Below are 13,705 nucleotides of genomic sequence, written 5' to 3'. Positions count from 1 at the left end.
CCTCTTCCCATGCCAGCTGATCTACAAACCAAGGAACAAAATAAATAAATGTTCGATGAGTGTCACCCACTGAGTTATGAGGTGACTTGCTATGCAGCTTTATTGTGGCAACACCTAATCCAGAAACTGTTATCTCTACCTTTCTTACTGCACACTCCCATAGTTAGAGCTTTTTGAAGAATCACTGTTTCATTGTTTGTTTGTTCATTTATTCACTCACTAATTTAATAAATGATCATTGAATGTTTATGGCAGCCGGCACTGTCCCAGGTGCTGAGAATGAAGCATGAAGAAGGCAGGCAGGGCCTGTTCTTCCAGAGCTTTCTCTCTAGTGAGTTTGCAAGTGGCATCAGCTTCTCTTCCAAGTGCTGCTGACACCTGTCCTCATGAATGTCTTCACTTTCTCATCTCAAATGATTCATCAGAGGAGAAAAACAAGCTTTTATCTCACGTGGGTATGAGGAAGGGAGCAGTTCCTCCAGAAAGTCGTGAGAGACTCAGCAAGTCACAATTAAGAAGCGTTGGAAGCTCATTCATTTTGCAAAATAAAAAATCAGTACTGAACTCTGTTGACTTCTCTAAACCTCAGAGAATGAGCCATGGTTACATTCTAGATTCAAAACAATTTCAAGCTCTTTTGTATGAACAGATGACTCATCTAACACCAGAAAGGAAAGGCTAGGTTTACTTCACAGAATAAAGCATGCAATCTACATTAAGGGCCAGGATTTCGTTTGCTGTTGTTTCAAATTTAGTGATTAAACATTACTTATAACTTATTCAAGTAGTTCTGTCTACTGCATCAGAACCCACACTATAGCTGTTCCAGGCCTTGGGCTTCAGGGCTGCCCACGTTACCCACGTAATGAATGATCTGAACTCTCCAAGATGCAGACCAGGTGCTCAGAGCATGCATGTTGAATAATGAAAGAAAGAACGGTTGACAGTTTCTGAACCCCCTCAGCTGGAAGACAGCAAGCCAGATATCCTCACAACAGATGGGCTTGGGCCAGCAACTCAAAACATATTTGTCAGAATACTTACTCTGCAAGGTGATAAAACAGAATTCTTGGGAAACTCTGAGCTAAGGGAAGTAAAATGGGATTCTCTGCTACAGGACTTATCAGAGGCTTTACGAGACTAACATGCACTGGAGTCTCCCAAAGGGGAACTCTGCGATGTGGTGTCCTAATTCACCTGGCCTGGGAAGCTTATTGCTCATGAAACCTGAACTGGGCACTGCTGGCTCAGAGCATTCATCCACACCAGCCTGTGTACTTCTCAGACATCCCAGCATCCCCAGGTCTTCAAGAGTTTAGGCAACACCAGAACCCCCTAACCAGCACGTCTATTAAGTCCAACTACAATTAAAGGCAATTTGCAATAAAACCTAAAAAACAAAGACTTTCTCTAAAAACAAAACAAAACCAAAAAAACCTTCTGGATTGCCAAATGCCCTTCAATCACCTCCCCCATGGAACATACATTCTCTAAGCATGCCCCTAAATACACATATAAGGACTCTGGTTATTTGAAAATAATGTTAAGATATATTTGTGCTTGCAATTCTGAGGTATATTTTTCCCTCCCTTTTTATATGGCAGATTTGGTTAAGCTATATCTATTTTTGTTTTTTAGTGGTTTTGAGCTTTCTATTTTCAAAAACAGCTGCTTAGTAAGAGCCAAGAACTGTGAATTTTGCACTGGCTTGCCTTATGCAGGTGTGACATTCCAAAGTTGATGGCTCTTAAACACAGCCCTTCAGGTGACTTCTGTCACATCGAAAGCAGATTAAATTATGAGCTGTATGGTTCCAGTATATTTTGTTGTATTATAATTCTTTGAAAACTGGTAATTCATGCATGGCATATATGAGAACTCTCTATTAACCAGAGTATTTGATTAATGAGCCTGGTGTGTGCTTTCATCATGCTGAGTTACTGACTTTACTCCACCTGGGTGAATGCAATACCAAAACCCATTCAGATTCCTTGTTGTGTTTTAAAGGATTGTAACAGCACTGTACAACAGCAAGAACAAATGCCATGGGATCTGGTGACAGAAAACGTGGGCTTCAGCCCAAGTTCTGCGACTCTATTTCCAGGATAATACCTAGTACCTAATAAATGTTCAATCAACTATTATTGGATGGAAGAGTAGATATATTGATAAATTTTTAAATAAAAAAAAATTAGAAATGGAAGAAAGAAGACTTTCTGAGTCCCCCTGCTTGTCTTCAATGCCCCTGTTCTCTATTTTCTTAGGATCCTGTGCAGACCTTTAATAGCATTTGTGATATTATACTGTAAATGTCTTTATTTTTGGCTTCCTCATTGATTGGAGCTCCTTGAGGGAAGGGGCTTTGTCTTAGTCCTCTTTCTTTTTCTACGATTTAGTGGCTTCCAGCCCTTCAGTTAGCATCCAGTAAGTGGTAAGTATTTCTGTTTTCACAATGAACATGCATTGTTTTAATACAACAAAAAAGAAGTAAAGTTTACATTAACAGTGATAAGAGAGAGTCCTGATGTTGGGATCTGGGGTGAGACGATTGGGCAGAGGAGAGTATCAGAACAAGAGGTCACGGAGATGGCAATCAAGACCATGTGGTAGAAAGAATGGTGTTTCAGTGGTCACAACCAGGGCCAAGGCAAGGGGGAAAGGCCTCAATGCCTACTCTTGACATTTTGATGTCTTAGCTCTCCTGACTGCCCTGAGGAAGTAGGAGAAGAACAGAATTCACATGTGAATTTGTGCCTAGCACAGTGACAGGAATGTGATCGACACTATCAATATTTGTTTTATGAAAGAAGGTCTTGGTCCTTTTATAGAAAGAGACATAGGATTGACAGCAAAGTGAGCTATTATAGGAACAAAAGGTATGGTCTTGGAAAGAACCTCAAATAGGAAGCAAAGCACTTCAGTGTCAGAATTCATGTGTGACTTTGGGCAAGTCCCTTGCTCACCCTGCACCTTAGCTTCCACATCTGTAATGAGCGGGTGAAACTAGATGACCTGGAAGATTTCTTTCAAATTATGTTTTGTGATTCTATGCTTCCAGCTATTTCAACGTTGGGATCATGATAAACAATATACAGACTGTTTACTTCATAATTTTATTCCTCAAGATCTTTCCCAAGGAAATAATTTGACATTCAGACAATGACACCTATGTACAAAGGTGATCATTGTTGATAATAGTGATGCAATGGAAATACCCTGTATGTCCAACCACAAGGAATGGCCAGGAGAAGTATGGCACATATTTGTGGTAGACTATGAAGATGATCTTAAGATTTAGGTTAAAAAAAAAGAGAGATGCAACATGTAGTATTGAAGAATTCATATAGCTTAGTCCTCAGAAGTGTGGATTCCAGAGACCAGTCCCTGCATGTGGCATGTGATTCTCGACTCTGTTGTTTATTTGCTATTGTGAACTCGAGCAAATTACTCTCCCTCTCTTCCCTAAGTTTTCTCATCTGAAAGTAGAGGAGATAGTAAAATCTATGTCCTAGAGTTATTGTGAGAACTGTGTGAAGTAATTTTCATAAAGCATATAGAATAGTATCTGACACATAGTAATTTATAACTGCTAGCTATTATTATATAAAATATGATTGCAATAGTAACTACTTGGGAAGGAATATTTACTATCTGATTCACAGGTTATGTATACTGGAAGAAAAAAGTAATATGTTAACAGTGATATATAGATGGTGGGATATCATAAGATGATTTTAATTTGTTTTCTTTATATTATTAAATATTTTTCTAAAATTTCTGCAATAAACATGTAAAAATCATAACCAGGAACAAAATAGAAACCAGTGTGATTTTCTTTTAAGTCACTCCACGTGTATGTAGGCAATGGTGTGGTGCTTGGACTTCAATAAGCCTGGAATAGGATCCCACTTTGCCACTTAGAAGCTATGTGGCTTTGGCCATATCATAAGTCTCTCTAAGTCTCAGTTTTCTCAATTAGATACTGGGGACAGTGGGATAGTATGAGGTAACATATAAGCATATTCCAAGTGCTTATTACGTTTTCTTTCATCATAGAGAAATTATTTGGTTCTCACATTCTTAAATACTATGGGTGATAAAATGAGTTTTAAGACAGGGCTTCTGTCCCTGAAGATCTCGATATTTCAGTGAGGTCCCAAGAATAAGAAACCTAGGCAATGAGAGAAGAGTAAAGTCATAGACCATATTCCAGTATTGTAAGAATTCAGAGATGTAGATCACAGCAATTCTAGAGTCGCCTGGGAGGACTTCATGAAAAAGAAAGGACTTGAAATAGGCTTTAAAGAATTTGGATATGTAAGAAATACTAATTAAGATTGTGTTCAGTGGCCAGGCCCAGTGGCTCATGCCTGTAATCCCAGCACTTTGGGAGACTGAGGCGGGCAGATCATGAGGTCAAAATATAGAGACCATCCTGGCCAACATGGTGAAAACCCATCTCTACTAAAAATACAAAAATCAGCTGGGCATGGTGGTGTGCACCTGTAGTCCCAGCTACTCAGGAGGCTGAGGCAGGAGGATCACTTGAACCTGGGAGATGGAGGTTGCAGTGAGCTGAGATCGCACCACTGCACTCCAGCCTGGTGACAGAGTGAGACTCCTCCATCTCAAAAACAAAACAAAACAAACAAAACAAAAAAGATTGTGTTCAGCAACCAGAAACAAATTCTCTGCCATAGTGAGAATGTAAAGGTGTGTTCTTTCATATACGAGAATTTCAGCTGTAAGCCGCCAACCACTAGATCATTGGTTCCTAGCTGTTTCTACTACCATCTTGATATAACATCACCCTGTGGTCCACATGGATTCTGGAACTCCAGCCATCATAGAAGAGTTCCAGGTCCGCAGAGAAGAAAATCAGGAGAGCTCATTCCCTCCGAGCTTGAGCCAGTGGCCTTTACATGGCTTTTCTATGTGTCTCCTCAAATATCATTGGCCATATCTATTGCAAGAAAGGCTGTAACACGTTGCTTTGTACTCTGGAGGGCAATGTGCCCTGGTAAAAATTGACAGCCTGTTACTAAGAAAGGAGAGGTGAAAAGTGGCCTCTGCCACTTGGGAGAAATGCCAGTTCAGGAGAACAACGGAGGTAAAAGCTCTGACACAGGACGGAGACAACACGTGGAGGACAACTAGGTATCATGCATGTGCCCTGAGGGTCTGTTGGGAAGTTCCAGGAGATACTGCTGGACTCAGACTCTGCCCATAACATGTGCTGTCATCAATGTTGTCAATCCTGCATACCACAGGCTCTTCTTTCTACATATTTTCTCTATCCCCTCTCAGCCCTTCTAGGGAGAGTCACCTCTCCCATTTTAAAGATAAGAAAATTGAGGTTCAGAGAGGCTTTGACTTGCTGTACAAGCTCAACGTGGTCTCTGCTGGCTTCGTGTGCTAATAGTGCTTGTCCCCAGTGTGCTGCTCCCCCCCTGCCTTTCACTCCAAATCCGAGGCTGTGTCTCCATCACTGTAAGTTCCTTCCACATCTCCAATGACAGTCTATCAGTCTCCAGCAATTTTGTCACCCAGTTAACAGGCTCAAACATGACTGATCGGACAAGGAGAGCTTTGTAAAGAGGAAAAACAATCATATTTTGGATTTGTATGTGAGAAAGAACCTATTTGATAGAGGGGCACAGGTATTAGCAACACATTCATATCCAAACACTGACACCTTTATTCAGCTTTTTATATTCGGAGCATTTGCAGGGCCTGAACTACTGGCAGACACTTCAAATTACTTAACCAGACATAAAATTGAAAGAGGGAAAAAAATGAATTGAGGCCACGAGTCCCACAGGCATCCTGGGTCTTTCTGTGGATGCAAATGGGCCTATGATTGAGTTATCACAGCAAATTCAAGCCAACTCGTTGGTACTTCCCAGTGCTGGAAATTTCTAATGCACTTTCCCAAGGATGAAATTGTTCCTTTTCCCCATCCTGCATGCATGTTTTTAAGAAAACAAGCACTTGGAAGATAATTTTGCGGAAAAATATAAAATAGGCATAATATTCAGTTGCTTTTTCTTAAAGAAAGATGAACGATGCAAGGGAGGGATAAATTGCATTTGCTATGAAAATTTGAATTTCAAGAAGTATATTATGTCCTCCAGTGTTCTCAACAAAAAGAAAATTATTTCTTTCTTGGGGAACACACTCTTATGGCATTTTAACTTTTATGACATTTCTGATTTGGGATGATGAGCTTTCTGCACAGAAATGATTCAAACTTCCATTTTTTGTGGTGTGCATGTCCTTGTAAATTGCTCTACCCGCGAAGGAGGAGGAAACAACTTCCTAAAGTGGAGATTGTTTTTCTGCTGAGAAAAAGTTTCTTTACCCATTTCTGAATGGTGGCTGCTGATAGAGACATATATCAGGGAAACAAATTGCACTTAATCACTAATCACCTGAACATAAGCTAAAAGTGGTATCAATCTTTCCTATGGACAAAAATAATTTCCCTCCATAAATAATGAACACAGACACATTTTACCAGGTGCAATTAAATATAATTGTGAGGATATATTGAGATATGATTCAGACTTCGCCCTGTCGTGACAAGCCCCAAGACACTGGCATGCCCAAATACATCTTTTAAACATTAGGAGGAAATTCTGAGCCATTGTCTTTCCTGAGCAAGAAACAATGCTATCCAAGGGAAACTTGAAGCAATGATGTTTATTTAGAATTAGAATCGATTTTCATTTTACATAACACCTTTCATTTTCAAGGCTCCCGAAGTACTTTACAAAGCAATAAGCTAGACAGCAATATTACTATAGACAAGTGTAACCGTCATTATGCTTTCTGTAATAGCTCGCAGGCTTGGAAATTAGAAATCAAGGGAGAGAGATGGAGAGAGAGATAAAGAGGAAGTGAGGGGCAAGAAGAGGGGCTGGGGAGAAGTCAAGAGACTAAGGTGGGAGACCTGGAGGATCCCACAGAGGCAGGAAAAGAGACAAAGACAGCATAGAATAGGGGCCATGCTTCTCACTGGTGCTCTGCTTTGAAATGGTTCCCAGGGATGTTTTCTTTCCATCTCTGAGGACAGGCAGTGACACCTCAGCCCCTCACCCAAAGGACAGGGACAGGATGACATCCCACCGAGGCTCCCTCAGCAGCTTCACATGGCAGAGAGTGCTGGTTTTGCTATCAGGCAGTCTAGGACCCACATTGCAGCCCCACTGACCGACTGGGTGGCTCTGAGTGACTTGCTCAACCTCTCTGAGCCTTAGTTTACACACCTGTAAATGGAGCTCAGGAGACCTACACCAAGGAGTGAGAAAAATGAGAACGAAAGGCAGGAGAGGTACTCAGTCAAAGTTAATTAGGTTTTCTCTCCTTGTTTCCTCCCCTCACATTAAGAACATGGGATAAGTAAGTCCTATTGGATTTCCAGGACACAGAGGAATTTAATAATTCCTGCATAATGCTTCACAGTCTGCAAAGCCCATGAGCTCATTTGATGAAATGAAGCCAACTCGGTCATAATAAAGCACTTGTGATCTGTTTTCAGACTCTTGACAGCCTTGAGAGTTTAGTGTTATCAGCCCCATTTCATGGAAAAATATATTGAGGTTCAGGGAAGTTGAGGTCTGCAGAGACTCACCTCGGAGCCTCTGAATTTAAGCCAAGAGTTCTTTCCAGCAGGCCAGGCTGCCTCCTTCTGGTGGGAGGAGGTCAACAGGCTTCACCACATCTTTGTGCTGCTCCCACCAAATGGCTAAACAGCACAGGTATCAGACAATCCTTTGGAAAACTGATTCTGTTCCCTCTTTCACTGCCACTAAAACACAGTTGATGTAAGCAAAGAACATGTTTTGATTTTGCAATTCAATTTTAGCATAAAGGGGCACAAACTTCATTATCATGGTACCGGCAATGGAGAGACGCCTCAGTCTATGCTGGTGATGCATTTTGCACTGGTTCTGTCACTTACTCGCACGAACACATTTCCTGAGGGCTTTCTATGTGGCTGGCACGGTGCTAGGTGTTAGGGCCCAGAGAATAATTCAGTGGGATGAGAAGGTTCTGGCGCTGTCTGGAGAAGGGGCTCCCACCCATCGTTAGAGAGGAGGATCGGAGTGAAGAAAGGCTCCTCGGTGGCAGGAAAACCAGGAGAAGAAGGCTGTGGAATACTCTAGAAGAAAAGATGAGGCTCAGGCAACGGAGATGGAGAGACAGGGGAGAACTCAGAGAATATTTAGGAGATAGAAGAGACAGGCTTTGTATTGCTTGAATGTGACGACTAAGGGAGAGAACGAAGAGAATCCATCCCTCCTCTTCAAAAGGCTCAAGATCAGCTAAGAAAATAATAATCATAAAAAAAGACAGAAATGCCAATTCCAGCACAACCTCCTCATTTCTGAAATTTGGTGGGACTCAGGTCTGCTTTTGGCAGGTGGAACCTGGGCCAGTCTTCCTCTCTCTTAGGGGGAAGAAATTGTATTGTATGATATATTACTTATTTTAATCAAATACCATTTTTTTCCAATTGTCACCGCGCCGGCAGCCTCACGGGGGCTGGTCTGACTTGTGTACATCCATGACAGGGAAGCGGTAGCGGCAGCTGCTTTGTGCCAGCCCGCCCGTGTTCCGTACCTCTCCCGCCTTGTCATTCACATCTCCCCTAATTACAGAACATCTGCTTGCGGTGGCCATTAACACTCCGCTACCAGCTTGTCTAGTTTAATACCAATGACTCCTGACCTCCCCCAAGGAAGGCGCTTTCTGTCAAAATTTCCCCCCAAAGAAGCCAATTCTCCACGCAAAATTTACACTTTTTATTTTTTCTTAATGCTACCTTACTAAAGACTTTTGAAAGGAAATGGGTTTGATGAGGTGCCATTGGGAGGGGGCAGGGAGAGTCGTTGCGACTGGAAACCTTTTCCCTGCTTTATTTTGTTTTGTTTTGAGTCTTTAAAAATTAAAGATGAAAATCATCTCCAGGGCGGGGAACACAAGTCGGAGCGTCCCCGTTCTCCCCCTTGCCCCTGCCCCCAGTCCTGCAGCCAGGGGGCGGTAGAGACACCCACCCCAGCTCTGCTACCCGGAATGACATCTGCCTACCTAAATACAGACCATCATGGAAGATTCCAACGGCCTTTATTATTATTATTATTTTAATTATAGGTTCCCATGGTGGTGCTCCTGTTCCCTGGCACACCCAGAATCCTAAAACTTGGGAAAAGAGATTCCCTTCTTCTGGGGGTGCTCTGGAAGCAGCATATTTCTCTCTGTGAACATCAGATGGTATTTAAAATACTCCACAGCTTTCCTGGCTTTCCCAATGACAAACATGCTCAAAAAGTGAAATAGAAATGAGAGGAGGAAACACAGAAACAATATTTCGTTCAAAGCATAATGGATCACACAGCAAACAGTCCCCAACTCAGGGCTGACCCCCACCAGACTGACCTTCCTGACTTTCATCTTATGTGGAGCCTCCCATCACAGGGTACATTGTAGCCCAGCGTGGTGACAGCAACTCTACTGCGGGAAAAGACATGCAGAATTATTCTAATAAAAAGGGGGAATGGGAGAGCAGTACATTTCAAAATCACCCCAAACATGATTTGTGAATTAATATATTTTTAAAATTGTTTTGCACGTTAGAAGGGCTTCTGCTTCCTGTTTTGATAAATGGCAATTCCTCTTTCTCGTAGGAAAAAAAAAAAGTCTGGGATGGCTTCTACAAATTCCTGGCTCAGGAAAGTGATGCGGGAGCTCACAGTATTTTATAATGCCCTTGGACTTTGCTTCCAAAGTGCAAAAGCATTTCCTTAAAGGAAGACCCTGTGCAGAGCAGGTAGTTTAAATAGGATGCAAGCTCGACCAGCTCAAGGAGAAAGTGGGGCAACCGAAGAGCTGATTTTAATTTTATTTTTCTCTAAAAGAGTCTAAAGTGATCACTGACCCAAGCACAAGTAAATTCCAACAAGAGCAAAGTAAGTAATTAAAAGAGAATAATCTAGAGCGTTGCTATTTTGTCCCGCTACATCTGAAAAGCATTCACGGTACTTTGCTGCGGGGAATTTGCTCAGGCTTTGCCCTGGTGCCGACGATCGCTTCTCTGGAAACTGAAACAGCCGAGGAGGAATAAAAAAGAGAGAAAGGTGAAGGGATAAATGGGTTTTTAAAAAATACTGCAAAGGAATACCTGTAAATACATTTTTAAAATGTGCATTTCCAGAATACAACATCATCTTAATTGTCGACCTCACCAAAACACCTATTGGAGAAAACGTTTTAACAAGCGGGAGAAATGATCTTGTAATCTCAACAATAAAAGCGTTTCCATCCTTTGTATATGCTGACTTACAAAAAGTGCTTTCAAACAACAAAAGATGGAGCAGTAATTACATAAATCTCTTCATTCTTGATGAAGACACAATGGAGTATGAGCAAATCAATAGTGTTGCTGCTGTAATTCTTGTTTTTATTATGAGCCGAACACAAACTTGTTAAAATTGAATTCTGCTCCTTGTGTATAAAAAAATTAGGATTTGCACAAATTCAGAGGAAAAGAACACATGTTCTGTAAATGTTTAATTTTTTTCTATGCTACTTAGGAGATTTATGATGGCGTAGGATCAGATTTAGAAATGAACGTGACACCAATAATATAACGCTGCCGCCTATGTCCCAAAAAATGAGATATGCCACCTTTAGACACCACATTTTAGCTGCTGCATTGAAGCTATTCATTCAGAATGCCCAGAAATTACCTCCTCAATTTTTAAGCCCACTATTAAATAAACTAAATGTACCCTAAAGTCAAATATCTCCAACTTATTGCCAATAAATTGACCGTAATGATTTTCTCCCACAACTTACATTTCTAATATTTCCCATTCAGGAATAAGTAATATTGTTGATTTTCCAAAGAAAAGGTGAAAATTATTGCATTTAAAAATAATTAATAGATGGGCCTGCATACCTTTGAATTAAATTAAAGGAAAAATATTTCTTTTTTGTAGAGATGATTGCATTCATATCCTGTTTGGTGTGAAAAGTAGATTCCAAAAAGCTTTTAACTAATTTGTTCAATTTGTTTCAAAGCCAACATGAATAGGCTTGGTGCAAATTCAGATTCATTAAAACTTAATTAATATGCATCATTATGCAAATGAGGTTGCAGTTAATGAGTTCTTAAAAGAAGCTTTCTTTAATTAGTTCAGTTTTAATGGCATCATCATTTATCTGACTTGTTTTTAAAGCCACATGACATGCAAAAAGTGACCATCCTCTACAATGTGCTGCCTAATTGCGTTTCATCCTAATTGTTTAATGTTAAAAACTTTGAAAAAGTTAAAATGTTTTGATATTTAGTTCCATTAAATGGTTTTCACAAACTTTTCCATTCTGGTGAATGAGATGTTTCTTCCATTCCTCAGTTTTTTTTTCTAGTGTTGCTCTTAATTATTATTATTCTTATTATTTTTGACATATAACCATTTTGATCACCTATTTTGATCATGTGAATATTGTGTCCATGCATGTCTATTTATACATTGATGAGCCCATCCTTACAGGTATATACGTGAAACTGTGAATGTAATTGCTCAACAAGCACACTTTATTGTTATGTGCATACATTAGTGTGGATTATTATACTTATGTACTTGAAAAATTAAAACGAGCCTTTCTTGAGGCCATCTGCTGACTTCAGGAGGCTTAGTAACATGTTTTAACACAAGATTTTTAAACGTAGTAATTCGCAAGAATTACAGCCACTGCTACTATCACCAGCGTCTACATCAGAGATGCCTGCCTGGGAGATAAGAATGCTTAATAATTATTGAGGAATATGGAAATCAGAAAGAAAGGGGGGAAAAAAAGGCAGGCTTAGTACAGAAAAAAACGCTAACCCAGAAAATCACTTTGGAAGCTTCGGAAATACAATGGGTTTTTAAAACATTTTCAGGTTTATGAAATATTGTGCTACACAATTACAATTGTGTTTTGACATGTGGTGCCGAATGTAATTCTTTGGGGGGAGAAAAGGAAGTTCTTTTACACAGAGTCCTAGAGAAGAATGCAGTGTGCTGTGTTACACGTTTTTACACCACTGTCAGGAGTTTTATAACTGAGAGAAACTACTTGCGTTTGGAGCTCAAAAATAAATATATGTGCTTTGCGTTGGTTTAAGCGAAGTTTTATGTTTTGTTTCCACAGAGATTGAGCTGTGCACACACCACCCTAATTAACAACAACAACAAAAAATGCCGTACAAGCCTTGCATTTATCAAGGCTCAGGCCCACACTGCAAACATTGTGCATTTCATATAGGAAAAAGGAAAATAAATATTCCAACCTTTTTTAACACTCAGTCTTTTGAGTACTACCAAGAATATCCTGATTAAATAATTGGGAAAAATAAATCTCACGGAGGAGGCAGTTGAGAAACCATTATTTGGGGGATCTTTATAATGACGGTGCAGTCTTTGGCTGGGAAGATGGCCTCCTTTCTCCTAAGTCGGCTGGTTACAACAATATAATTGCTATTACACCGCCATATGGTGATTGAGATCATATTAATAGAATTACATGAATAACTATTGGGGGAGGTTCTGTTCGCAAATACGGCATCACGTAAAAGTGTGGAACGAAGCCATGCTACGATGGGATGTTTCTGAACAAGAGGGAAATGACAGACTTTGTTATTCACAGCCAAGGTAAGGAAGTAACCCAGGTGGTCACCTTATCTTAATAAAAACAAAAAGTGGTGCAATCTGATGTGTCGAAACTGGAACCAACAAAAGGCATTTTTTTTTTTTTTTTTTAGCTTATCAAATGAAACGTTGTAATTCTTAAGGGTGGGGAAACTTGTCTTATTTATATCTGTGTCATCAGCCCTGAACAGGGTGCCCTGAATATACAGAAGCTCTCTCAGTGTTTACTGAATAGATGAATGAATTCATTAGATCAGTTCAGAATTTACTAATAAATCATTCCTCTAGTATGCTACAACAAAAATGTGCATTTACAAAAACAATCATATGGAAAAGGTGTAAAAATATTCATGGCCCCTAATCCCACCCCAACACTTATAAAGTAAAGTAGCTCTGTCTCTATACCGAATAAAAACAAGCGTCTCTTTGGCACAGTGCTTTAGAGTTTATAAAGCAATTTTCTGTGCTAATCTGTTTGTAATTTTCATAACATCCTTTCCAAAGGATTAAAAAAAAAAAGGAAGGGTAAATATCCCATCCCAGAGAGAGGATGTTATTTGCTCAAGGTCACAGGGATAGAAAGGCTGGGTGCCATGCAGGACTTGGGACCCCATTGCCCTGAACTTGAAGAGGTAGATTAATTGACAGACGTTTGGAAAGAACATGGAGACCCCTAAAGCCCCCATACAGAAAGGACGTGGGGACAACCTCACTGTCTCTGCTCCCAGCTAGGAGTTTTAATAGAAAGGATAAATTATCAGAATCTGCAGTGCCAAGAAGCGTTTGAGTTTAGGGCTTTCAGGGATAATATTCAAAATGATGATACTAGTGGCCATCAATCATAATTATTTTAAAATTCAATAAACATTTAGTGAGTCCTTTCTTTGTGTCGGGGCATCGTGCCAGGTGCTGAAGAAGCCTGAGTTTATTTAATCCTCTCAGTGCTGCTATTTGAGGGAGTCTTCTTCACATTTTGAAGCAACTGGAATTTGGAGAATGTAAATGAT

The sequence above is a fragment of the Chlorocebus sabaeus genome, chromosome 24, assembly GCF_047675955.1.
Source record: "Chlorocebus sabaeus isolate Y175 chromosome 24, mChlSab1.0.hap1, whole genome shotgun sequence".
Taxonomy (NCBI): Eukaryota; Metazoa; Chordata; class Mammalia; order Primates; family Cercopithecidae; genus Chlorocebus; species Chlorocebus sabaeus.
The sequence above is the reverse complement of the archived record's forward strand: the minus strand, read 5'-3'. Positions refer to the sequence as shown.